Source organism: Balaenoptera borealis (genome assembly GCF_965194805.1).
Source record: "Balaenoptera borealis genome assembly, chromosome: 15".
NCBI lineage: Eukaryota > Metazoa > Chordata > Mammalia > Artiodactyla > Balaenopteridae > Balaenoptera > Balaenoptera borealis.
Genome location: NC_138871.1, coordinates 37,225,320 through 37,252,177, shown reverse-complemented (window position 1 = coordinate 37,252,177; position 26,858 = coordinate 37,225,320). Strand labels below are relative to the sequence as shown.

At 43.7% G+C, this 26,858-nt stretch overlaps 1 long non-coding RNA gene across 1 annotated transcript in view; it reads right to left on the bottom strand.

The window, feature by feature from the left end:
• Positions 1-26,858, bottom strand: part of LOC309612489 — a 184,013-nt gene that overhangs the window by 111,876 nt on the left and 45,279 nt on the right. The window contains exons 2-3 of the long non-coding RNA XR_014235189.1: positions 25,491-25,668; positions 17,286-17,427 (exon numbers count right to left, since the gene is read on the bottom strand). This is a non-coding gene — a long non-coding RNA (uncharacterized lncRNA). The remainder of the gene's footprint in view (positions 1-17,285; positions 17,428-25,490; positions 25,669-26,858) is intronic.

Sequence of the window (26,858 nt, the reverse complement as noted above, 5' to 3'; positions counted from 1 at the left end):
GCCGGGCCCTGAATTCGGGGAAGTAGGTCCCACGAGAGGAACATGGAAATCCGGGGCTTTGTTATGAAACTGACTGTGGGGCCCGAACCCTTGTATTCTCTCCTTGCCCAGAATGTTCTGTGTTTAAACCCCACGCATGCATGAGCACCTACTTAGGTACATAAGGTACTGTAGCTGGCACCTGTCCTCAAGGACACGGCAGTGTACTGTGGAACACATATCTGCACACAAGAATAACGACTATCATTTCAAAACGGTAGCTGGCATTTAGGAAGTACGGGCCACACCAGATACATGTGCTTCGCACGTTACACGGATGACCCGTTTTCATCCTCACAGTACACCTGAAGTAGGTACTGCTGTTATGAGAGTTTACAGAGGAAATTAAAGCTCAGAGAAGTTAAGTAACTTGCTCTAGGTCACACAGTAGGTAAGTGGCTAAGCCCAGCATCAAGTCCAAGTCCAAATCCAAGCCCAAGTCCATCTCCAAAGGCTGTGACTGAACCACTACTATGAGCTACCCCTATAGGGATACCAGGCAATCTGAGTAGCCCCAAGAGTGGTACAAACAGTACGTGACATGGTAATTCAGAAGAATGAAAAAAAACAGGTGATAAGAGGAAGGGGACAGAGTAGAGTGGGAAGGAGAATTATAATTCTGGAAAAGAAAGCCTTGGACTCTGCCGTGAAAATCCATTAGTTCCACTGAAAGCTTGATATTGAAAGGATGCCTGTGGTGATCTCAAAAGCTGCGCCCAGTCTCTCCACTCTGACAGGCCATCCCAGCCACCAGTGTGGGAGCCCCTCGTCTGCCCCCAGGCCCCACCCATTGCAGCTGATTCCCAGGGGCTACGAGTATCCTGATGATGCTCCAGTGCTCCACCCCGTTCTCCCAGATCCCTCTTCCCGGCTGTGTGGGCTTTGCTTTCAACAACCTGCACCTGTGGCTTCCTTAAGGGCCTGCCCTTGGGCTAATGGAGCCACTTTCTCCTTCAGGGGCAGGAAGCCCTGGGAATGCGTAAACCCCATCCCCAGGGTCACCTGTAGCCATGGATGACTGTAGGATGAACTCTCAGCAACCTTCCCTAAAGGTGGTACAGACACCGAGGGATGATTTCCACTCCAGAGCTCCTCAGGGCCCGGCTGGAGCTGGGCTTCATCTGAGGTCATATCCATATCCCTGCCCTTCCTACTTCCCTGCTCCCACGAGAAATGTCTCGTGCACACACACATCAACACGTGTTCACAAACCTCATCTCAGGGTCTGCTCCCAGGAGCCAGACTTAAGACAGTGTGGCTGTGAAGTTCCAGCAACATCTCTGGGGAGGCCGAGTTGAGTTGAGCTGACAGGACACCACGCCAAGCCTGAGGCTCCAGGGACATTTGTGGGTCAAAGAACCCCTAAAGGAAGAGGGAGAGCTTGCGGAGAGCAGGGCAGGGACATGGACCGACTTTCACCCCTTCCACAGGAGCACCTGTCTACGACTGCACATAGCGACTTCTGGGGTGGCCGTGGGCCTTCCTCTCAGAGATGGGACTCTGCTCTCCTGCCCTGCTCATTCCCACGTCACACGCCTGTGAGGGGCTCGAGTTATCGGGAACAGAGGAGGGGAAACGAGGTGACTCCTGAAGGATAGATAAAAGGTGAGGGAGAATATTCTTGGGAGAGAAACAAGATGAACACTGAGGAGGAAGTCCTCTTGGGTCTCCCATTCATCAGTGGAGCTAGACCTGGGGCCACCGCCTTGCAGCCCGCTCACTGAAGGTCAGACCCCTCTAGGCCACCTGCAGAGCCCTCAGCCCACAACTGGGACAGCCACTGAATATGAGCCTTTTCTTCCTTCAATAACTCCTACTCCTTCCAACCATGGCACACTAAGGTGAGAGTAGGTGGTGATTCCCACAGGGGTTACCTCACCTGCGGAGCCATGTTCCCTGAGTTTCAGGTACAAAGACTCTGATGAGAAGACACACAGTGATTAGGACTCCCTCTATGGAGATGCCACATCACTCCCTGCACACACACACACACACATACGCACACACACACATGCACACCCCTCCTGTATTCTCTCAACCATGCATTGACCTCAGTCAAGGCCAGCTGGGTCGAGGCAGGTGACCGGGCCTTGAGGCCGGCTGTAAAGCCAGACTTCGGGGCGCCTGCGTTTTCCTGCTTGAGTAAGCCCTATCTGACAGCCTGACCCAGATAAACACCAGCTCAGGTCACAGAAAAAGTGGTGGGGTGGGAGAAAGAAAGTGGAGCACCGCAGGGCCTTGAGACCTGGCTGACAGTGATGGGCCCCTCCCCTGCTCAAGTCATCTCGACTCTCACTCCACATCTGCTCAGAGAGTGTGACCTGCTGCCTGCGGAATGCAGTTGCCTCCCTCCACAGCCTTGCGCAGGAGAGGAACAGCTGTTTCACCTCTGGGGAGGAGTCTCTCCGTTGGCCCCAAAGGGATGCTGTCTCCTGCCTTCTTCCTCATTCCTGCAATTTTGGCAATTCTCCCTCCCTGGGTGATGCTAGGTGTGGTCTTCATTGGAGTTTATCCTCTACTCGTGGGTGTTTATCCATCATGAACCAGGAACGTGCTTCCTCCTCTCAGTCTGGGAAGGTCCTAAGGTAGTGTACAATTCCTCCTCCTTCGTCAGAACTTCCACTGATACTTCCCACAGCCAAACTCAGGCCTCAGAGTAGGCTGCAAAAATCTTCAGCAGGAAAGGTAGAGTTCCTAGTGATATATATTTCCCTCCATTCAGGAAAAGCAGTAACTTCAGATTCTCTCAGTAATAACTCAGTTGACCCTTAGGGCCATTGTGGACTATTGTGTAGGTGGCATACTGCACAAATTTGCCCTGCTGAAGGGATGAGTGGAGGCTGAAACTCAGCCAGAGCTTTATTTGCCAAGCCATGTACTCTGGTATGAGACTGCATCCTTTTTATTCCTTTGCACAAAACCCCTCTTTGCTCACTGGGCTGTGTACCTAGAAGGGACACCTTTTCCTAATTCATACAAAGGCTCCCTATAATCTAGCTTCTGACCTGGCAACCTTGCTTCCCTCATGCTCTGCCTAGAAATGTTCTCATCTTTGCAGTCTCAAAAGACAACATCTTTCTTTTCATCTCTCCCCCTTCTGTCTGAGGTCGGTCTAATAGAATCAGAGACCAACAGTCTATCCCTGTCATTGAGAAAGTAATGCCCACGTGCTTTCTCAGATTCTCCATCCTCAATGAACAGTAGCCCCAGCCGCTCTGGACAGAACTGTCAATACTGGTTTGCCCATCCACTCGGCCTGGTCTTTCTTCTTTTCCTCCCACAGTGTCCAGCAAGATCATTTCTTATGAGACTTTCTCCTGGGAAGGTGAACAAAGATGAACCTGAAAAGATCCCCCTGATCCTGCTGCAGACTTAAGAAATGGCAGGTGGAGTTCGTGACCAGCCTGGCTCCAATTCCCCTTTGCTCTCCTATGTAATATTTATTTCCCCTTGTCGGGTCTTCCCCTGCTAGGCTGTGAGCTGGAACTAAGCACTGCAGCTGGGGGCAGTGCCCAGCACAGAGAAGAGCTCAAACAAAATTGTAGAAGTGCCTGCCAGGTACACTGCCCTCACCAGCTTCAGTCTGTCTGATGCAGTGAAGGCACACTTATATCTCAAGCCCAGTTAGAAGCCAGGTCTGTGAAGAAGCGGGCTGATGGCTCAGTGTGCCTTGTCGCCACAGTGTGACTTTGTCTTCTTGAGCTTGCTGTACAAGTGAAAAAAGAACAGTTTCTCCTAACCAATGAATGCAAGAACTTTATGCTGGGGAGAGGGTAGAACAGAAAGAGTAGCATTTTGACACCAGGGCTCAAGTCTTCTTCGGGGATGAAGATAATACATGGCCTGTTTGATTCACGCAGTTGTAGGACCAAGTGTGGTGGAAACGCTCTGTTAAGCCCTCAAGTGCTGAACTAATGAGAGTTGTTATTACTGTAGCTCTAATCCTTCTGCCCTCCATCCTGTCCTGTCACGGAGAGAATATTGAACCTGGAGAACCTCTATATTTGTAGAAAAATCTGTCTCCCAAAACATGATTGTTCTCTCCTCATTAGAATTTTATTAGCAGTTATGGGAAAGTTTCATGCGCTTGGCTTTGAACCTTCTAAATTAGCAGTGATTTTTCTGCTTCTGTCTCAGGAGGCTTCAGCAAAAACAATCAGTCTGGGTTTGTTCTCCCTCCTCCCTTGCAACTACAGCCCTGATCCTGCAACCCAGCACTTGCTCTAGAACGTGACCCAGTGGAGCCCAGAGGATGTAAAACACCTTTGGGAAAGTGTGTTTTTCACAATCCAAATAGGCAAACTTCACCTGCTGAGAAACAATTTAAGTTGCTGTCGCTAAAGAGAAGAAAGATAAGGGGACTGAGGTTAATCACACATCTAGCCTTCTATGCCAGGCACTGTACTAGGTAGTTCAATGTTAACACATTTAATTCTCAGACCAAAATAAAGTGTCCTTATATTATATAAAAGGAAAGTGAAGCTTCAGTTAAGTAGATTTCCTGAGGTTACATACCTGCGAGATGGTGATTAGTTTTTGAGACAAATGTTTTTGACTTCAAAAGTTGTCGATAACACATTCATCATACACAGAGTGGCAAGGCTAACTTAAAGATTTTAAAACTGGAATGACAAGAAAGGAAGCAGGGTGGGCTCGTGGTGGGGCTAAGAGCCTGGAAAATGACCATTACCTTAAAGGTGCCAGGGGTTTTTTAGCCTCTAGAGGTGGATATTTCTTTTCACCTTTGGCAAAGAGTACTCCTTGCTTTGGGGACTATCACCACCAGAATGGGCTTTCTGGTGCTGAGAAGCACTTGTAGGAATTGAGGAGAATGGTTTCATGAGAGACTTGGGGACCTGGCTGTGGGCAGCTGCTTTTTGAACCAAGGCAGCAAGCTTGGCACAGATAAGAGGAGATACCAGGGCCACCCCTTGGGGTCTCTGTCTATAAAAACCATATGGTTTAAAAACGTATTACTAAATTCACAGGTCCATATTGGATATAGCCATTTATCCATGAAGATTTAGAATAATGGGTAGGAAAGAGGTACTTCTGTTTGCGCTTATTGTTCAATCAGTAAAGCTGCTTACCTGAAGATTCTTTGTAAAGTTCAACCACCCAAAAGGGTAGCAACACCATTATTTCTCACAGTTCCATGGTGCTTTGGAACCCTTTGTAATTAAACAGTATAGGTTTCTTACCTCCCTAATACTGTTGTTTAATACTGGTTATATCGTTACTCATGATGCTGCATCATTCATCATGCCACCAGCTGCCAATCACTCTCTCAAAGGCTGTTCTGTGCTTCCTTGATGATGACCACAAATGGAAGTTTTATTCAGAGTATGCGGATGAATGTAAACAGTAATTTGTTTTCTAGTCATGTTAAGTTATTGATAGGAATTTTATAGTGAAAGCATAGAAACACATCTTCTGATTGTGTCTTATCTTAAACTCATTAGTCTAAATCACCGCATTCCTAGAATGTGATCTCTTTCAAGAGAATACATCTCTAAAGACAGACTCTTCAGCAAGTGGTGCTGGGAAAGCTGGACAGCCACGTGTAAATCAATGAAGTTAGAACACACCCTCATACCATACACAAAAATAAACTCAAAGTGGCTTAAAGATGTAAATATAAGGCATGACATCATAAAACTCCTAGAAGAGAACATAGGCAAAACATTCTCTGACATAAATCGTACCAATGCTTTCTTGGGTCAGTCTACCAGGGCAACAGAAATAAAAGCAAAAATAAACAAATGAGACCGAATCAAACTTATAAGCTTTTGCACAGAAAAGGAAACCATAAACAAAACAAAAAGACAACCTACAGACTGGGAAAAATATTTGCAAATCATGTGACCGACAAGGGCTTAATTATCAAAATATACAAACAGCTCATACAACTCAATAGCAAAAAAAAAACCCAATCAAAAAATGGGCAGGGCTTCCCTCGTTGCACAGTGGTTAAGAATCCACCTGCCAATTCAGGGGACACGGGTTCAAGCCCTGGTCCGGGAAGATTCCCACATGCCGCGGAGCAACTAAGCCTGTGCGCCATAACTACTGAGCCTGCGCTCTAGAGCCCACAAGCCACAACTACTGAGCCCACGTACCACAACTACTGAAGCCTGTGTGCCTAGAGCCCGTGCTCTGCAACAAGAGAAGCCACTGCAATGAGAAGCCTGCGCACCGCAACGAAGAGTAGCCCCAGTTCACTGCAACTAGAGAAAGCCCGCACGCAGCAGCGAAGACCCAACGCAGCCAAAAATAAATAAATAAATTTATTTAAAAAAAAATGGGCAGAAGACCTAAATAGACATTAAGAGATTCCTCCCTCCCAGCCCTCTCTTCCTCTCCATCCCCAAAATATTGGAGCAAGAGGAAATGTAAGACCGGGTCCACCAACCCAGCTCCTCTAATGAGATCCACAGGGAACCACCGACAATCTCCCACCAGCCACAGTCCTACTTTCATTTCTGTGTCCTTACCTAGCTTCATAGGAAGTTTCATGCCTTCTGCTTTTGGCCACCAGAAAACTCAGAGATACATTTGCTACCCAGATATCTCAGGTGTATAAGACCCTGTCGTCCAGAGAATCTATTCTGATTGGTCTTTTCCCTCATCCTAACTTTATTCTGCATTTATATTTCACGAACGCACTGTGCATTTCCTATAAGCCACATTTAATCCTTTGTGGAATGAGGTGGGATACGAATAAATAAGTCATAAAGCCTGACCTCGGACCTAAATTGAAACCACCTACATGTCTTCTCTACCCCCACCCAGCAGGGGTGGCTGATACAATGGCTCCTTCTTCCTGCGAGTGCAGCTGCCTCTGGAGGTGATGCTTTCCAGCCTTCTCACCAGCACTTTGAATTTTCACTTATTTATCCATTCAACAAGCATCTGTTGAGCACCTAACATATGTCAGGCGCCGCGGGAGATAAGCAAGTCCCTTCTCTTACAGAATCTATGTTATAGGGTGGGGGAAAGAGACAAACAAGTGAGCGAAAAAATAAATCACATGACTTTAGATAAGTGCTATAAAGAATAATACATCAGGGTAGGGCAATTTATTGTTTTAGCTAGGATGGTCAGGGAAGGCCTCTGGGAGGGGCGATATTTGAACAAAGACATGAATAAAGGGATGGAGGTGAGCCAGAGGATGTTCTGGGGGAAGGGTTTTCCAGGCTTCGGTAACAGCCATGCAAAGGCTGTGTGATGACCCCAGTGAGCTTGACCCATTCTGGGTGACACCTGACTGTCATCACCCTCTGCTTCACGAGCATTCTGGTCTAAGCCACCCCGCACCACTGCAGGGGCCTCCTGACTAATCCCCCTGCTTCTACTCTTGCTCCTCTTCTGTCTGCTCAGCACACAGCAGCCGGAGGGATCTTCTGAAATTATAAATCAGGTCACCCCACTGTCTTGCTCAAAAGGTTTCAACAGTTTCCCATTATACTCAGAATAAATTCCAAACTCTTTACCATAGCGCATGAGGACCTACATGACCTGGTTCCTCATCTCCTACCACTGTTACTACAACCACCATCAACACCACCACCATCATTATGACCATCATCACTGCCACCAACAACCACCACGACTTCATGCTACACCAAAAAAAAGCCTCCATAATAATATAGTTAATGTATACATGTATATATGTATATACGTACATAAGGCTCCTATAGTATGGCAGACACTATTCTTAGCACTTTCCACGTAATAGCTCATTTAAGCATCACATTTAATATACAAATTTATATATAATTTATATAAATTTAACTTACATATAAATGTAAAGCTTCACATTTTCACATAATAGCCCACTTAAGCTTCAACAATGCTGAGGGGAAAGTACTATTATTATCATCATCATTATCCTCACTTTTTTTTTTTTTTTTTGGCTGCTTTGGGTCTTTGTTGCTGTGTGCGGGCTTTCTCTAGTTGAGGCGAACAGGGGCTACTCTTCATTGTGGTGCGTGGGCTTCTCGTTGCGGTGTCTTCTCTTGTTGCAGTTGCAGAGCACGGGCTCTAGGTGCACGGGTTTCAGTAGTTGTGGCACGTGGGCTCAGTAGTTGTGGCTTGCGGGCTCTAGAGCGCAGGCTCAGTAGCCGTGGCACACGGGGCTTAGTTGCTCCGCGGCATGTGGGATCTTCCCAGACCAGGGCTCGAACCCATGTCCCCTGCATTGGCAGGAGGATTCTTAACCACTGCGCCACCAGGGAAGCCCTAGCCTCACTTTAGAGATAAGGAAACTGAGGCATTGAATGAATAGATAATTTGTCCACAGTGAACTAGCTATCAAGTGGTATAGCCAGGATTCAAACCCAAGTGGCCTGGCCCTGGAGTCCAAGTGCTTAACCACTACTCTCTGTGGCCACGTTCCTGCAGTGTAGCTCTACCTCCTAAGCAAGGGTTGATGAGTGCAGTACCTGGTCAGGATGTTAAAGGGAGGGTCATGGCCTCCTTACCCCTTTCCCCCATCTCTCTGGCTGAGATGTAGGTATGGTGGCAGGCCACCTTGGAGAAAGCAGGTGAAGGCAATAACTGGAGTTTAACAAAGCAACAAAATAGAAGGAACCTGGGTCCCCAACAAGATGGAGCCCTTCTATCCATCCTGGATTGCTTAGGGGAAAAAGAAATCAACTTCTGCTTGGTTTAAGCCTCTGTTATGTCAGGTCTTCATTACAACAGCTGGGTCAATATCTGTAATAATAAGTGGGCAAATCAACCTAGAAAACAGAGGTTTGCCAGTGGCACAGCTGCCTGTCCGTGTCTCAGAAGCTGTGATGTGCCAAGGGGCCGATTCGGTCTCTGTGTGAGGTTGGAGGTTTCTGAAGACCACTGCACCAGGCTGCACAAACCAGATTCACATGCTAGAGGTGGGGAGGGGCCCATCTCCACAACAGGGTGCTAATGTTTTTATTTATGTAGAACCATAAATGTCCCAGTAGTTTTTATGAGTGTAAAGCAGAAAATTATCAAACCAGAGCAAGGCTTCCTAAGCAAAGAGCTGACACTCCAAAAAGAGGCCTCATCTCACAAAACAGGGTGTGCGTATATTTAGAGAATGTAAGATCACAGGAGAAACTAGATAGGCAGTCTTTTTTTTTTTTTAACTTATTTATTTTTTTATACAGCAGGTTCTTATTAGTTCTCTCTTTTATACATATTAGTATATACATGTCAATCCAAATCTCCCAATTCATCCCACCACCACCACCACCCTCCCACTTTCCCCCCCTTGGTGTCCATATGTTTGCTCTCTACATCTGTGTCTCTATTTCTGCCTTGCAAACCGGTTCATCTGTACCGTTTTTCTAGATTCCACATATATGTGTTAATATACGATATTTGTTTTTCTCATTCTGACTTACTTCACTCTGTATGACAGTCTCTAGGTCCATCCACGTCTCTACAAATGACCCAATTTCGTTCCTTTTTATGGCTGAGTAATATTCCATTGTATATATGTACCACATCTTCTTCACCCATCCATCTGTTGATGGGCATTTAGGTTGCTTCCGTGACCTGGCTATTGTTAATAGTGCTTCAATGAACATTGGGGTGCATGTGTCTTTTTTTTTTTTTAATATTTTTACAAAGTTAATGCATGTGTCTTTTTGAATTATGGTTTTCTCTGGATATATGCCCAGTAGTGGGATTGCTGGGTCATATGGTAGTTTAGATAGGCAGTCTTATCTGATCTGAAGGCTGGGAAAGAGAAAAGTAGAGTGAGGTGAAGGAGGCTAAGTTGAGTCGCAAAGTTTGAGCATGGTGGTTTGGGAGGTGCAAAGAAGGATTCAAAGTGTTTTTCCAAATCACTTTTTTTTCATTGAAAAATCAATATAATAGTGAAAGAAATTTTTAAGCTTCTGTGATTTCACTAATCTTTAATGGAACTTTAAGAATCTTTTATATATCTATCCCTTCCAGTCTTTGTGCCCATAATTATCAATCTTAACTACAAATTTATTCAACTTTTAAAATTTCTAATTATGCTTCCCCATATTTCTACATACTTATTGCAGTTGTTGGGAAAGTCATTTAACTCAAAGAGCCTCAGTTTCCTCATCTTTAAAATGCAGCTAATAATACCTAGAGGGGTTGTTATTGAGGATTAGCTGAAGTAAAGAGGGTCAAACACTTAGCAGAGGGCCTGCCACATAGTCAGTATAACCCAGAAGCATCCCTTCTCCCTAGAGACTTAAAGTTTCCCCCAAAATCCAGTTCAAGGCCCATGAGAGTTCAAAAAATCCCCTTCAATTCTGTGAATTCCTAACAATGAACTTCCTCAAGCTTCTCTCTGCCTCCATGCTCATAAGCTATTTCTCATCTGTTCACATTGATCCAGTAAAGGAGTAACAAATAAAAGCTTGGGTACATAAACCAATTATGGTATAGTTGGTTGATGGATTACTAGACAGCAATAAAAAAGAACAGGCCATTGCTACAGGGAGCCCATGGTCATAATGCTGGGTGGAAGATGTTAGACCCAAAATGACACATACTCTATGATCCCATTATACAAAGTTCCAAAACAGGCAAAACTAAGCTATGGTGACAGATGTCATAGTAGTGGTTACTTTAGGGGGAAGATGCATGGGTCACATTGCCAGAAAGCAGAGATCACCATGTTGGTTGCACACCATTGTAACACTCAGCCTAGCACACAGCACAGTTCCATGCTCCGGGTGGACACTTAGTGTTTGTGGAATGCATGAATGTGGATGATGACACGTTTGAGATGGACAGTCACCTCGAGTCTAGAGAAGTATCATCACTTTCAGGGAAATGGTCTAAGAGTGGCCAGGCTGGTGCCCTCAGGAGTGGTCTTTTTTCCTGGTCTACATACTGATGAGAACTAATTGTTGTGTATGAAAATCCCTTGGATGTTGTGACTGAGTACAGCCATCTTAAGAAAGCAAAGTGGCCATAGGAATAAAAAGGAATAAAGATGTGATCTCACTCTTTGAAAGTTCATTCAAAAGAAAAAATACACACACACATAAAAGAGTTAATCACAATGATATGAAGGAGAAAAGAATTTGGAGGGAAGAAATTCATCGACATGGCACTTAAGAGCAGACTCTGAGCTTCTCCTGGGACCATTAGGGTTGGAAAACTGTTCTGCCTGAGAAAGGGAGAAATGTTTGGACACTAGAGAGGAGATGGCAGAGAGGAGGGGTGGGGCCAGAGCAGTCAGTGCAAGCCAGGCATCCTGCGTTGGCATCTGGCAGATAATTGATAGGACACTAGCTAGAGAAAAATCTGCATTGGCTGGTTGAAAAAATAAGTGACTTCTAGAGCCTTCCCATGAGTTATTGGTCCATTATAGCTTCAGCCAGACCTTTCTCTGCCTCTTTCAAGGCCAACTAGGATAAGAGATCAGAATAAGATCTCATTATAATAGCTTACATTTTTGAGCACTTACTATGTGTTTGGCATAGTTCTAAAATGTTTCATATATATAACTTCACTTAATCTTCACAAGACTCCTATAAGATAGGCACTATTTTTATCCCTGTTGTACAGATTAGGAGTTGAAGCACAGAGAGGTTAAGTCACTTACTCAAAGTCACACAGCTGGGGCATATCGGAGCCAGGATTCAATCTAGGAATCTAGAAACTACACTCTTTTCTAATCGCTCCTCCTAAAGAAAGGAACCAAATCTGCTTTCCAGTAATGCCATGGCACCAGCCAAGCATGTCCGCAAGCTACTCCCACAGGTGAGATGTGGACTGTTCCTCTCAGGATGAGTCAGGCATTTGGCAGCAGAGGTTGCTTTGTGGAATGAGTTGGAAATGCATAATATGGCTAAAGTCTTGGAGGACATTCCTGGGGGAATGTGGGGTCTAGCTCCTTGTCCCTTTCTTTCCTGTTTTCCATAGTCACCATACCAAAGCACCTCATCATCAAGGCCCTAGTTCCCTCACTCTCAGCTAATGGTCTCACCACCTGTTCCACCAAGGAAACAGTGTATGAGCCACTCGACCTCCTGCTCCCGTAAACGTGCCGGTACCTCCAAACTGCCCTGGGTCCGTGTGTTCAGCCTAAGAGGACGTGTCCCCTGTCTCTTCCAGGCTTCACCTCCACTCCTGATCCTATTCCTGTTACCTCTGCAGATTTCCCGGCCCTGGTTATTTTCTTTTTGCCCTGGCTCCTTCTCCTCAACCAGTAAGGCTGCCCAAATCCTTCCCAACTCTAAAAAAAAAAAAAAAAAAAAAAAAAAATTCAACCACCAACTCCTTTTAATTGCTGCACCTCATGAAAGAGGTCCACCGTGGTGTTTCTCCTTCCTCAAACCCAGTCCCTCTGCCACCTGCTGCAACCTGGTTTCTGCCCACCACACCGTTCCCTTTACAAATTGTTCTTGTGCCGGGCATGGATGACCTAATCTTATTTGACATCCCTACAGTTTTGTCAGCCTCCTTTGCCTTTTGTGAGTGTGAATAATAGTGTGGCAATAAAGAGTGCTGGCTCAGGAGATGGACTACCTGAATTCAAAGTCCAGCTTCTACCTGTGTGACTTTGGGCAAGTGACTTAATCTCTCTGAGCTGCACTTTCCTCTTTTTTAGAGGTACTCATAATAATGGTAGATTACACAATCAGGTACCTTAGATTAGATGAAATGTGGTACCTTCCTAAACAGAGATTAATGGTGTTTCTCACTGTTAAAAGCCTTAGTGACTCTCTTTTGCCTGGAGTATGAAGTCCAACTAACCTTAGCCACAAATACAGGGCCCATTCCCCTCTTCCCACTCTCTCCCCCAATTCCACTGACACCAGATCACAGTGATGACCCAACAAACTACTCTCGCCACTGCAGGGGGCCAGTTCAGAAGGGAATATGGGGGGATGCTGTGCTGTGGCCTCTTTTACAGAAGTCAGCAAGCTGGACCTGCGTTCAGAGCTTTACCCCTCCCTGAGTTATGGCTTGAAAATTATTTTTCAACAAGAAATAAAATATTAAATTTTCAGATTTTATCTTACAAAGATAGGACAATTTTGAAATTAAAAGGCACTTAAAACTAGGATTAAATATGGGAAATAAAGAAAAAGAACATGTTTGGGGAAAATAATGTTATTTCATAAATGTGTAAGTATTGCTCAATACGCAGATATTTCAAACCCATATTTAAATGGTTTCTAAATTTGTAATAGAGCTGATTTCCACAAGAAATGTAATACTTCATTCAAGTATAATTTTGCAATAAAGATTTGTTATGGTGTTCTTGAACTTGGTTGTTGTTTTTGATTAGTTTGTTTTTTACTCTTTATTTTGAAATAATTATAGACACAGGAAATTACAAAAATAGTAAAAGAAGTTTTATGTAATCCTGAGATTGGTTCTTAACAGATGCTAGAAACCAATATAATAAAACATGTCCATAACATTTAAAAGTTCAAAGAAAATTTACTAAAGAGGGGTTTTATGCATTTTATATATATTCCCGGGATAAATTCCACTTGGTCACAATGAATTATTATTTTTATGTATTGCTGCATTCCATTTGCTTATATTTTGTTAAGGATTTTTGTGTCTATGTTCACAGGTATATTGGTCTGTCATTTCATTTCCTTAGATGTTTTTGTCAGGTCTTGATATCAGGGTTATGCTGATGTCATAAAATGAATGTGAAAACTTTTCCTTTTTCTCCCTTTTTGAAAGAGTTTATGCAAGATTTATATTTTTTTCCTTAATCAATAATTTGCAAGTGAAATCATCTAGGCATAGGGTTTTCTTTGTGGCAAGCTTCTTATAGTGAAATTCAATTTCTTTCTAAAATATAGATGATTTAGATTTTCTGTTTCTTCTGTGTCAATTTTGGTAAGTTGTATTTTTCAAAGAATTTGTTCATTTCACCTGTTATCAACTTTATTGGCGTAACGTTGTTCATAGTATTTCCCTATTACCGTTATAATGCCTGTAGGATTGGTAATGATAGCCTTTCTTCCATCCCATATATTGGTAATTTGCATTTTCTCTCTTTTTTTAAAAATTGATCAGTCTTGCTAGGGGTTTATAAATTTTATGAAACTTTTCAAAGAACCAATTTTCAAGTTTGTTGAAAATCCCTATAATTTGTTTTCTAATATATTGATTTTCTGTCTTTATTATTTTTTTCTACTTTCTTTGGGTTTAATTTCCTTATTTGTTTCTTTCTAAAGTGATAATTTGGATAATTAATTTTAAACCTTTCTTCTTTTCTAATATGATCAGGTTAGTGCTATTAATTCCTCTCTAAGCACTGCTTTACCTGCACCCTACAAATTTTGAAATGTAATATTGAATTTTCATTAACATTCAATTTGAATATTTTCTAATTTCTCTTAAAATTTCTTCTTTAATCCATGGTTATTGAGAAGTATGTTATTTAATATCCAAATATTTAGAATTATTTAGTTATTTTATTAATTTTTAATTTAATTCCATTGTGGTCAAAGAACATACTCTGTAAGATTTCAATCTTTTGAAATGTATTAACATAAAACAAGTGTGTAACTTACTTTATAGAAAGTGGAAAGTGGCCATCAGAGAGGTGTAGATAAAGTGCCATGGGAGTTAGACGAGGGAGAGGGAAATTCCAACTAAAGTTAATCATGGAAGGCTTATGAAAGGAGGTGGCATTTGAGCTAGGTCTTGAAGAATGGATAGGATTAGGAAATAAGGAGTTAGAGGAAGGAAAAACTACATTTAGACTCAATTTTCCTTAAAAGGAGAAATTATGATTATCTTTTATGAGACCCAAGACCTCAGAGCACTGCTGGGAAAGTGACTACCAACCTATTGCCCCAATATTCTCCACTAAGTGTCCTTAAAACACCTGTACCAAAACAACCACTTAGGTACTTTGAACTCTGAGTCTGGCCACCTCTTGTGTTAGAAACTTAAGCAGCACCATATATTTTAAACTAGCAATGATAACAACGAGATTTCATAACTTGAAAAGTATTTTTCTTTTCATTTTCAGGATACTCATCCTTCTAAGATTTCCTTTTATGCCCACAGGTCTGGGAGTATAAGAAGTAGGATACACACTGGGAAGTCTGTATTCCCAGTCATAGCCTCTTCCTTTTTGGGAAGTTTGGAATTCTCAATGGCATCATTGGAGAAAAGCTCTACTTGTCACTACAGTCATGTGGCAAGAGTCACTCTTAGAAGTGTCACAGGCAAGAGGAAAGCGCCTTGTGGGGATCTATGTCATCTGAAAGTAGCTCCTGGTCAGAGCTCTCTGGGTGAATGAGGCAAATAAGTTTAGGCCTGAGTCTATTATCCTTCAGCCAAGCAACATGTAGGCCACCTTTCAGCTCTGCAGGCATCTTGGGGGCTTACAGCCACCATCTCAGAGCTCAGGGCAGAGATGGTGTTCTTTCCTACTTCACATGCCCTAGTCTCCAGCGTAGCGTTTATGGAAGTCCATCAAGTGACTGAGCAGGGCCCAGCTGAGCCTCCGTCTTCCCTGAGCTCTGCACTTAGCAGGCGTGGCCTTTACCCTGCACTGCCCTCTCAGAGGTAAGATGGTCGCCCTTATCTTGATTCTTTCTTAGGGACTGAGCTCCCAGTGTGGCCAGGTTGGTTTGGAATATTTTCTCAGATCTACTCTGATGTGGTAACACCCACATTCTCACCTAAAGTTAACAGTCCTGCCAGCCTTGCCAGACATCATGCGCTTGCCTGTGTCACAGGTGCCCTGCAGGGGAGGGGGTTAAGGACTGACCTGGGATAAGTATGAGCCCTTGATAGCAGATTCTCAAAAGACTGAGAAGCTACACCAGTCTATCAAGACCTTCAGTTCCAGATAGAATCATTTAATATAATTCCTAGCAAGAAAAGGGTAATCCAAAATCAGGTTTAGGATTAGTCCTCTGTGGGTCTGATGAAACCTATTGAAAAAAATCAGCTTGCTGTTTCATTTGGTCTTGCTGAAGTCAGTGTCCTCTGGCTAGAGGCTGATTTTGGACACACTAGCATGCCTGCCCACGTGTGACACATTTCAACCATGTGTTTACAACGAAACCTGCAGCAAGGTCCCCACCTCTAGTGAGTGGCCCCTCCCTGACTTTTGCAATTCCAAGGCTGTAAGAGCTCCCTAACCAGGATGGTGGTGAAGGTGAAACTCTCCCCAGAATGCTTCTCTTCAGAGGCAACTGATGCTTTCGTGTCAGAGACATAGACAAAATGTGAGAGCAGAAAATGCCTCTTCCTCATCTCCAGTGATGGCATCTGATTGATTTTCAGGCTGAGTGATCCTGACAAAGCCTGCCAGCTCAGTTCTTATCACTGGACAGAAAACAGGCATCTGGTATCTCACCCTCCAAGCGCGGAGCGCAGAATATACGGGGAGCCTCTGGGCTAGAAGCCCCCCGAGGCTGTTATGCCTGGATGAGTCTTAGAGCGTTTAGGGACAAACACTTCAGTCTTGAGTCTGGTGCCTTCTTCCTGATGTGTTGCTTTATGTTACTAGTCCCCCCTCAACTCGTCAATGACTTCCTTACCTACTCCTCCGTGTTTTCCTCCTCTTTGCAGAGGAGGCTAATATTTGAGGACTTCAAGATTTGGAGGCTTGCAGACTCAGCCTGGAAACTAGAAAGAGGCCCAAGTGAAAAACAGAAATGCCTAATTGGGCCCTAGGCATATGTTTGTCAAGGGAGAGGAGCAGGGAATGCTGAGGACCCGAAAGGCCAAGAGAGGGCTCCTTGTAATGCCTCCTACAATTTTTGATAACACATTTATATGCCAAGACAAATGCTACAGAAAGACATGTTCCAAATGTAATGGGTTTGACAAGCTGGGGTAATGTCAATGTCATACTTGTTTGAGATGTTTCCAGTATCTTCCCAGAATGTGCCCAGAGCAATAACTATTACAACAACTTCATCAAAACAGGAGTGCCCTGGAGTACTCCACCCTTCACTTTAGGGGTTAGGCTTTGTGTATTATCATACATTCCCAACATGTAATAGAACTCCCTCCTTGTATATAAGATGCTTGGGCTCCAACATAATTGGTTTGCATTTAAATGCCCAAATATGATTATATAACCTTGATTCAATTAACAGGTCTGACTTGATTTAAGCCTTGCTCAGGAATGAGCCAAATAGTCATCTAAATAATAATTAGAACAAGACAAACCAGCCTTTCTGGTCTCCAGTGTTGAGGACTGAAGCAGCTTCGGAGTCATCAGATGGAGTTGAGGATGCAGAGATCCCAAGACTATGCTCACTCACCTTTGAGGTCCAGGGCTAATGGTCTGGGGTTCACCCACAGTGGCCAGCAGGGGATCTGACAATTGCTCCCTCTTTCCAACTCAGCAATGATACAATGGAGCCCAGGAGAGGTGATGTTGCCAGGCCAGGTTTATTCCATCAGCTGAAAGCGGAGAGAAGACTTAAGTTCAGCACAAAGGGCTGTAGAGTTTATCTCATTCAACCTCCCACCCAGTATAAGAACCTCTGACTGTCATCACACCTCTGCTTGGCCTCTGTCAACAACAGAAAGCCCACTACCTCCACCAGTCTTGGATGGCTCCAACTATGATAAACTCTTCCTTGTTTTGAGCCCAAACCCACTTTCCTATAACTTTCATCCAAAGATCCTTTTATCCTTATCAATGTCATTTCTTAACTTCCTCTATTCCACTCCTTCAAAATAGATCCTGGATCTTAAAAAACTTGCTCTGCTAAGGTATCAGCAGCTTAGACTCGTGGTTTCTTATGAAGTCCAGTCATGGGCCTGCCTTGAATTCGGAATGTTTCAGCAGCCGCACCATTGAACACTACCACAGCCCCAGACCTGGCAGGGCTCAGGGGAATTAAGGAATCCAGAACTTTGCTGTATAAAGTCATTTGAAGACTAGAACAAAATTGGAGAGGAAAATAAAATAATTAATTAGAGCCTTTGCCAACAGAATGACATGTGTTGATGAGATAATCTGAGTTGTTTTTCTGAATAGATTTTTGTATCAGTTTGACAGTGTCATTTATGAGTAGTTAAGGATGATATAGTGTGTCTTTCATAATATTAGACATGGATCCCACTGAGGGCCAGTTTGTGGAAGGGGAAGCCAGATAACCCAGTATCTTGATTAGATTTTCCATTTGAAGAGACTAGAATTCATCAAGGTTTCCACAATGCATGGCATCTGGGAGGCTAGGAGCTGTGTACCTGTCTGCCTTTGCCACCAGGCTGTGAAGTCCTTGGAGGCAGGAAGCATGTCCCCTTCATCACTGTACCCTCAGGGTTGGCACAGGTGGGTTCTCAGTAAAGCACCTCTGGCCCACAGCCTCCATGCGAGAAGGGCTTTGGCTTCTTAGGCAGGGCAGGTGCTGCCTTCAGATTTTGATTTCTCACCACAGGTTCACTGTCAACCCAGAATCCCTTTGCTTTCCACCTCTAGTTATAAATTACTTAGAAAAACGTCCCCATTCTGACATAAGGGGGGTGGGAAAGCCAGGCCTCATGTGCTGGGGTGCTGGTGAGTGCCTGCCGTGGATGGTGAACTGGGTTCTGACACTATTCTCCTGTCACCTCCCCCACCTTTTTTCCTGTCTCCCTCTGCTTCCTTCTTCACACTCAGTCCATGGGGCACGAGAGAAGCCACAGTGGTCCTGGCACCCCCCAGGCTTCAATCCTGTCTTTGCAGGTATCAGATAGAGACCCTGGCTTCAAGATAACCAACTTAGGATTCAGCTTAGTCTGGCCCTGTAAGCCAACTAGGGAGAGAAAGTCTATCACGAGTCCTTCACCTATAGACTAAGGGAGAAGGGTCATTATGGGACTACCGATGCCCTCAGGTGGTCTCTTTGCTAGCCTTTGCTCGGAATGACCCTGGTACGTGGTGTCTGGGATGACCCCAGGATGGCTGGGTTGAGCCTGCCCTCTGAGAATGAGTGCCGTTGGAATGAAATGGGTGACCAGTTCCATTTCCCATTGTTCATCCCAGCCAGAGGAAGCGTTGTATGAGATGGCTCTGGTGGTATTAGTCCCCAGTTAATAAGCTCCTTGCCTCATCTGCAGAATCATGGCCCTTTACCCACCCAATCTCCCCAAGTCTCTTCCCCCACCCTGTCTCAACTCGTGCTTTACCTTCAGAGTACCTACTCTTTATCCTCAAACACACCATGCTCTTTGACACCATCGAGACTTTACTGTCCCTTGTATCTAAAATAGCTCTCCCCAATCCTCTCCCAGCTGTCCACAGCCAGCACTGATGTCACCTTCTTGCTGTAGCTTGCCACAACAAAGCAAAATTAATTCCTCCCTCATCCAAATTCCCACAGCAGCACTTTGTCTGTCTATATTGCTTGTCATATGATATGAGAGCATTCGTTCCCGTGTCTGTCTCATGGTGGTTGGACAATGCACTCTTTGGAAGAGAGGGATCATTTCGTATTCCTACGAACATCCCTGGGGCCTGGAACACAGGAGGCGCTCCAGGAATGTTGTTGGAAAGTGGTGAGAGCAGCAACATCAGAAGATATTTTTTGTGCTCCAAGGGTCCTGGGAAGCGCCTCGGGACCAGGAACACAGGACAGGCTCCTGCGTGACAGGATCTCTCCTCCCTCTCTTACCACATTCTCCAGAGGGGCTCAGCTTGGGTCCTGGAGGAGAGAATCCATCAGTTCTAGTGCAAGGAGGGTATTCTGGGGGCAGAGTTTGGTTTGGGGGCTCAAAGTGTCCTTTGAAGGAAATCAAGGTTATTTCTCAAATCCATGAGGATGGCTCCCTAAGCAGGAGGTACAGAGAGATGGAGTTGCCATTTATGATCTGGTTGACTTTGAACGTGTTACGTAATCTCTCTGAGCCTCAGTATCTTCATCTGTACAGATGGGGAGATAATCATACCTCGTGTTGCTGAGAAGATTAATAATTACTATTTATTGGATTTACTGTAGCACTGCAGGCTCTATAAGCATCAGCCGGTGAGAAAGCAATAGAGACAGAATCAGAACCACTACACCATATGAAAAGGACATGGAAAAATGCAAAAGACTACACAAATGTTACTACAGTTATTTACTGAGAGCACATTTAGACTTCAGAACCTTCATCCTGTTAGGAACTGAATCTGGAAAAAAAGACATTTTTCCTGAGCCATGCTAAATAGTTGTTATAGGAAGTACAAAGGTGAGGGGATGGGAAGGACGGCTAGTTGTCCACCAACAAATTGTGCCTCACCTTCTACAGGCTTAATTACTTCTGGGAAGTGGCTACCGAGCCAGGGACTACATTTCCTGCCCTCCCTTGTATGTAGGTGGGACCATGTAATAGGTTCTCCTAAGGAATGTGATCAAATGAAAGGTGTCACTTGCAGGTTAAGATGGCTAAGAAGAGGGTGTGAAGAGCCAAAAGGTAAAAACAACCCAAGTGTCCATTAATAGATGAATGGATAAACAAAATGTGGTTTACACATATCATGGAATATTATACAGCCTTAAAAAGGAAGGAAATTCTAACAGGTGCTACAACATGGGTGAAACTTGAAGACATTATGCTAAATAAAATAATCCAGTCACAAAGGTACAAATATTCTATGTGTCCACTTACATGAGTAGCCAAATTCATAGAGACGGAAAGTAGAATGATAGTTGCCCAGGGCTGGAGGAGAGCAGAGAATGGGGAGTTAGTGTTTAATGGGTATAGAGTTTCAGTTTGGGAAGATGAAAAAGTTCTGGAGATGGATGGTGATGATGGTTGTAGAACAATGTGAATGTGCTTAATGCCACTGAACTGTACATTGAAAAATGGTTAAAATGGTAAATTTAATGTATATTTTATCACAATAAAAAAAAGAAGAGGATGTGATTTCTCTACATCCACCAGTTAGATGCAGAGGACTTTCAGGTCCTAGGATGGAAAGAGCCACATGATGGAAATAGCCACATGACAAAAAGCCACTTGCTGACTGGGAATCTGGCACTGGACTCTTATGTGAGTGATAAGTAGACTTCTAATGTGTTAAACCACTGAAATCGGGGTTTAACTGTTACAGAAGCTAGTGGAACCCTGACTAACACGACCTGTGGCCGATACTCATGGCTGATGTCACAGCATGATACCACTGCAACACGGTCCTCTGAGAACAAGACACGGTCCTCTGAGAACAAGACGGAGGATGCCTTCAGAGCTTGGCTTGGTTTGGGGATGAGCAGATCTTTGTGCTGAGGGCCCATCTCCAAGTTCAGCAGTTCTCAAAGACTGAATCACAACCCCTTGGTTACGAGATGGATTCCAAGGACTTTGTTGCTACGGAAACCCAGAGGAGTTTGTCTCCTTGAAAGACACATAACTCATTCAGTGATGGGAACTGGCTGTGGGCTTGGGCTGTAGGAATGCAGAGAATGGAACTGTGGTCCTCAGTCAGCCAGAGGCAGACATGGGAACCTGTCCCCACATGCTGTCCTGGCCCAGCCTGCCCAGGGGAAGTGGCTCCCTGTGGCTCCAGTTAGGCAGTAGCTTTAGCTGAGCATAGCGTTCAAGGGGCCAGGGATTGTCCTGTCTTGGGCTCAAAGGACAATTGCCAGTGGGACCTGTACCAGGGCTGCTGGCCGTGCCACAAACTACAGGATCAGCAACAAGAGAAGTCCCAGCCTCAGGGTTAGAGGAAGTGTGAGCAACCAGGACAGGCTTTGGGGCTCAAACGAGGTCATGGAATTACAAACTGGCAGCAACGGCAGCAACCATGCAAGCTGTTGTCCAGGCTCTGGCCCTGCTGGCTTTGGTGCCCACCCAAGAGCCCTGGGTTTGGCAGTGACTGAGGAGCCCCCAGCCTGAAGGCATGCATCTGAGGTGGCACCAGTGGGCCAAGAGACCAGGAGTGACCATTGGGTTCCAGGTAATCATCCTGGGAACCTGGACTTCTTGGGCTTATCACAGGACAAATGACCTGGGGAAAGAGAGAAGGTCATCCTTACAATAGAGGGGATGAAGCTGGAGCCAAAGTAATAGAACTGATGAAAGAGATGCAACTTCATTTCATTCTCAGTTTTGCAAAGAATTTACTGTTTTAATGAATTACAGCAATTCAAGTTTACCCTATAATGACAATACTCTTACATGCATTCTTCCTGAGCTCCTAAGCTGGAGAGGAAGAGATGGAATGCGGGCTAGAGAGCCAGGGATTGCACACAAATTTGACAGTTGTGTCAAAATCTGGCAGTGTCTATGGGGTGACTCATGCAGGTAAAGGTCATGTGAGTTGCATTAAAATAAAGGTTGAGAATGATTGTGCTTTCTAGATTTTTTTCAAGGATTCAATGTTTGTTAAATGCATGCATGCCTCCCTGTCCTTGTCACCATAGTTTAAAATCTCCAGAATTCTCCATAGTGGCCATCAGCACTGCTGTTGACTCTTAGCTCTTTTCAGCTTATCCTAGGCATTCACCATGTGACGTGACACCAGGCTCTGAGGCATTCAGAGATGACAAATGGCACAACAGTCAAAGAAAAAAGTGCAGACCCTGCCTTTCTCTGCATCCCCTGTCTCTTTGAGTCATCCCCCCATCTTCCTACAGGGTAGTGTCTGTTTCTTTCTCCACCTCTGGGCTAATGTTTGCATTTTCCTTTACTAAGGCCCAAGTGGTGTGGAAGCACCCTGCCTATGGTCTGAGCCTCACTTTTAAAAAGTTGTTCTGACTTCCCTGGCATTTTGCACATTCTTATGCAACCTCAGCCTGGGCCTTATACAAAAGCCCACTGATAAGCGTCTGAAGCCAGCCTTTGAAATGGTGCCAAGGCCGCCTGGGTCCCTTGCTGCTTCCTGGGAGCTGGTCCCAGGGCCAGTGCTGAGCACCAGGCCTCCCGCCTGCCTGACCTGGGCAGGGCCCAGCTGAGAGTGGAAGCCCTTGGGAAAGGGAGGCCAATTGACTTTTGCCAACTGGAGGCTGAGTCAGAGCTGCCAATCTGGAATCCCAGGTCCCACAACATGACCACACTCTCCTCACCACTCACTTGCCAGGATGACCCAGCACCCTCTCTCCTGCTGTCAGCGCTCACCTGCATGGGAAGCACTCACTGGGTCACGGGAATATTTTCCCATTCCCTTCAGCACCAGGGGTGGGTGGTGGTTGCGGTGACTTGAGGTCATTCAGGGCCCTGCCTGCTCAGTCTCCTCTGTGCCTCCTGCCCTCCTGCTGCCACTGGGAACGGGCTGAACCATTCCTGACACCTGGAGTTGTGCAACACTGCAGGGATGCCATGGGAGAATGAGGATAACCAAGCTGGGCTCATCGTGCCTCACAAAACGCAAAGCATGTGAACCCCAACCTAAGGCCCACTTCCATGAGAAGGCTATTGCCTTGGGTGGGAGGGGGAGAGTAGACTTATGTTCTTGGGATCACCCCTGCTTCCTAGTCTCTGCTTCTGCTGGATTCTTTCAGTTCAAGTCACTTTGCGACCTGCGTGCACTGTCCTGGGTCTGCACCCAGATGTGGAACTCAGGCCCTTGCTTCAATTTCCACCAAAACCAAACCAACCACCCATGGGAGGCCTTTGTGTGTGTCTGTTGAGGTTCTATTCAGGCCAAGGGGGTTTAGGCTGCAGCAATTCAAACAACTTCAAAAGGAATTTTTGATCTTTAATGATCCTCTTTGAGGCTGCCCCACCTCCGGAGATTTTTCACTGGCCAGACCACCCCACGTTGCTAATCAAGACCATGTTTCTCAAAAGTGTGGTTCATGAGCCGCCTGCACCAGAATTCCCAGTGTGGAAGTGGGGTCTGTTGGGGGGAGTGTGTGTGTGTGTGTGTGTGTGCACATGTGTGCGCGTAAGAGAGAGACAAGGGGAGTTTGTATTTTGGCTTGTTTGTTTGGATTTTGTTTTTTTATTAGGACTCCTGTTTGTAAGGGAAGCTTTACCTTTGGGGCTGTTTTCCTATATTATTTACAGTGCCCACTCCCTAGAGTGACCTCTTAGACCACATCCACAAAATCCAAAGAGTTGAAAGGAACAATGGACACCATCTAGTTCAGGGGTCTTCAAGCATTTTGCTTTCATATCCCTCAAAAGAATCGTGAGACACTATGCACTCCCCTCAAACATTTTTATGTTGGTATCTAAAATTTTTCATCTTAAGTTTAAATAACTGCAAAAGATTAAAGTCCATTGTAAATTTGAAATATTTTAATAGTTTAAACATTTAAAAATTTCTATTGTCACTGATTTAAATGTATCCAAATAGAATTTAAACATTAAAATAATTGATACCCTCCATCATCCTTTTAAAAATATCATGAATGCTCACTCCTTTAACAGTCAGAAATTTTACATTACTTCTTTATCTCCTTGAATTTGTATTTCCATTTCTCTTCCCCATAGAACTTTACCCTAATATAACATAAATTTATGATTTAAATATTTTATTAATCACCTTGTCATAGTTCTCTTAAAAATGTATAGAGATTCAAATTTAATTTTTTTCCTTTTCTGTGGCCATAAAGCTCTAAAGCTGTGTTGTCCAATACTGTAGCTACTGGCCACATGTGACTATTAAAATTTTTTTAATTAAATAAAAATTGAAATTCGGTTCCTCATTCACACTAGCCACATTTCAGGCATTCAATAGCCACACGTGGCGGATGGAAATTGTATTGGATGGAGCAAATAGAAAACATTTCCATCATCACAGAAAGTTCTATTGGACAGCGCTGGTCTACAGCATGAAGATTTTCTTCCAGAATGAGTTATCATTACAATTAGTAGTAACACACAATTCATCAAAATAACATAAATATATCACACAATTATTAAATATTTTGATAAAATACTATTTATCCCAAAGAATTTTATTAGGAAATGCTTGTCTTAATGAGAAAGCATTGGTGCTGTTTTATCCATATATCCATGGATGAAGATTACTCTCTCTAGAATGAAAGTGGGTTCAGCCTCAATTCTAGCTTTAATTTTTCACTTTTAAAAATATAAGTGCCAAGAAAACTTGTTCAGAATGGAGGGATTTTATTGTAGTGGTATTATTTGATTCTCTGAACTCTTTCTGAGTTCATGCATAATGACAATATTATTATTAATCATTTATCATGTGATATTATTAAATGTTCATTAGTTTCTCCTCCACCTTTGTTAAAATGATGGGATAATATCTGATTTGCAAACGGATTTGTAATCCTATCTTTAGAGTAATTTACTTTCTCAGCTAGAACCAGTACTTTGAATTGTCTCTTTGGTTGGAGTCTGGAGATTTTTACCAATGACAAAATGACAGGATGGACCACATCTTTCTTCTGAAAAAACATGGGAAAAGGACACTTTGAAAAGAGGAAAGGGGAAAGGAGAATAGCTCAAACACAGGAGTATTCTCAGGGAGACCAGTTTTAGTAAAGAGGACATCTGGAACTGAGTATCTAGAAATTGATTCTTTAATAGAATCTGTATTGGAACCTTTTAGAATGTCTTCATGGACCTGGGAATATGCTTACCCCAGTTTAAAGACCGCTGCTCCAGGAATTCCAAATGTTTTTCAATTTAGCTCTCACACTCTCCTCTCTTGGCCTCCATTTTTCTTTATCCAAATATATGAATTTGTACACCACAGTTAAAGGCCTATTCTTTTTTTTCTCTCTTTTTGTTTGTTTCTTTCTTTCCAATATTTTATACCTAAAAAAGAAATAAAGATACATATATATTTAAATAAGACATATATACATATATAGTATATAATAATAAGCATAAATCTTTCTACAAATTTATATGTATATAACAATTAAGCAAATACCTATGAACCTACCACTCCACTTAAAGCCAAATGGTCCTAAGGAAGTAGAACAATACCAAATGACCCGAATGTCTCAGTTTCCCTCCTTCTGGGCACATGATCAGATGGCACTTCCCCACTCCCTTGAAGTTATACATGGCCATGTGACTTGCTCTGGCCAATAGGATGTAAGCAGAAGCAACAAGTGCCTCTCCTAGATGGCCTTTAAGAGCCAGTGCATGCCTTGTCATGTTCCCTCCCCCCACCACACTTACTAGAGACACACCAATTGATGAAGTCCCTATTAGCTGACCCATAATGAACCTCTGTTGTATCTAAGCCATTGAGTTTTCAGGGGCTGTTTGTTACTGAAGCATAACTAGCTCATCATAACTGAAACAGAAATATCTCTGAAACTTCATGTATATCCTTTGGCAGTGGTATTCCTTTCCCTCTTCCCCAGAGATAACCACTATCCTTGCTTTCCTTTAAGGTTTTGCCATATATTTTTATCACTAAATAATATATTTTATGTTTTTAATCTCTATAAATATGAAATCATATTTTATTGTTTTTTGTAAAGTATTGTCTGTGAGACTCAGCAATACTATGAATATTTCATAGTATTTATTTATCAATTCTACTATTTATAAACATTTAAGTTGAGTTTCTTTTTGCTGTTATAAATAATACCACTCTGAACATGCTTGTATATATCTACTGGGAGAGAAGTAAGAAATGTTCTCTGGAATAGCAGAGAACCTCTGGGAGCCCCTGAGATGATCTCAGCGGGGGGGTGGGGGGGTGGGCAGGGGAAGTCTGTTAAGTCAAAACTATTTTCATAATAATACAAAGGTTTTTTTTGGCTTTTTTACTCTCAATCTCTCATAAGTAAATGGTGGAGTTTTCCACCACCTACATGAGATATCACAACACACAGATGCAGAAGCAGATATGAGAATTCCAGCTGTCTTCTATTAAGTCAGATTTGCAAGACTATAAAACAATGTCACTCTTCCCACTAAGTTGTTTTGTTTTAGAAAATATAGTTATTTTCCATAAACGTTGTTAGTGTGTAATGAGTTTTTATTGT